This window comes from Mus caroli, chromosome 16 (assembly GCF_900094665.2).
Source record: "Mus caroli chromosome 16, CAROLI_EIJ_v1.1, whole genome shotgun sequence".
NCBI lineage: Eukaryota > Metazoa > Chordata > Mammalia > Rodentia > Muridae > Mus > Mus caroli.
The window spans coordinates 53,669,654-53,671,015 of record NC_034585.1 but is presented as its reverse complement, the minus strand read 5'-3'; the positions used below and the strand labels follow the sequence as shown (position 1 = coordinate 53,671,015).

The 1,362-nt window shown below is 42.8% G+C and overlaps 1 protein-coding gene across 3 annotated transcripts in view; it reads left to right on the top strand.

Annotated features, from left to right (window-relative positions):
- LOC110311735 (cell cycle control protein 50C) overlaps positions 1–1,362 on the top strand; it is a 27,343-nt gene that overhangs the window by 2,546 nt on the left and 23,435 nt on the right. The window lies entirely within an intron of this gene.

Sequence of the window (1,362 nt, the reverse complement as noted above, 5' to 3'; positions counted from 1 at the left end):
TNNNNGNNNTNNCTGACCTTCTTGAAGGTCCCAAGTTCAAATCCCAGCAACCACATGGTGGCTCACAACCATCCATAACAAGATCTGACTCCCTCTTCTGGTGTGTCTGAAGACAGCTGCAGTGTACTTACATATAATAAATAAATAAATCTTTAAAAATAAAGGGAAGAAGAAGAAAAGAAAAGTACAAGAGCTTGGCCAAGTCAGGTGACCATAAAGAAGTGAGCAAGCAGCAAACAGGTGAAAGAAGAGAGGCAAGTTCAAAAGATTGCCATGCTCCAGTAATCCTATACAGGTTACATTATTGGATACAGAGCACAGAGCCAGCAAAAAGAAAGATCTTGGGTTCTTAAAAGCATGCACATTTTTTAAATGTTATTCCTGTGAAGTTAACATGTCATGGTTGTAGTAATTTACTAGGCGCAGTGATTTTTTTCAGTACATGCATGCATGCATACATACATACATGTATATATGCCAATTAAGGGAGTTATGATTTTCCTCTCCTTGCCACTTCATTGTGACTACATTCTAGGTCCTCTCTCCTATTTATTCATGAAGTATAAAGGAAGGTACTGTGAGCCATGGGCACAATGCTATGCTAGGCAGCACAAGGATTGTTCTTTTTTTTTTAATTAGGTATTTTCTTCATTTACATTTCAAATGCTATCCCAAAAGTCCCCCATACCCTCCCCCACACACACTCCCCTACCCACCAACTCCCACATCTTGGCCCTGGCGTTCCCCTATACTGAGGAATATAAAGTCTGCAAGACCAAGGGGTCTCTCTTCCCAATGATGGACGACTAGGCCATCTTCTGCTACATATGCAGCTAGAGACACGAGCTCTGGGGGTACCGGTTAGTTCATATTGTTGTTCCACCTATAGGGATGCAGACCCCTTTAGCTCCTTGGGTACTTTCTCTAGCTCCTCCATTGGGAGCCCTGTGTTCCATCCAATACCTGACTGTGAGAATCCACCTCTGTGTTTGCCAGGCCCCTGCATAGCCTCACAAGAAACAGCTATACCAGGGTCCTTTCAACAAAATCTTGCTGGTGTGTGCAATGGTGTCAGCGTTTGGTGGCTGTTTATGGGATGGATCCTCACATGAGGCAGTCTCTAGATGGTCCATCCTTTCATCTCAGCTCCAAACATTGCCTCTGTAACTCCTTCCATGGGTGTTTTGTTCCCAATTCTAAGAAGGGGCAAAATGCCCACACTTTGGTCTTCCTTCTTCTTGAGTTTCATGTGTTTTGCAAATTGTATCCTGTATCTTGGGTATTCTAAGTTTCTGGGCTAATATCCACTTATCAGTGAGTACATATCATATGAGTTCTTTTGTAATTGGGTTACCTCACTCA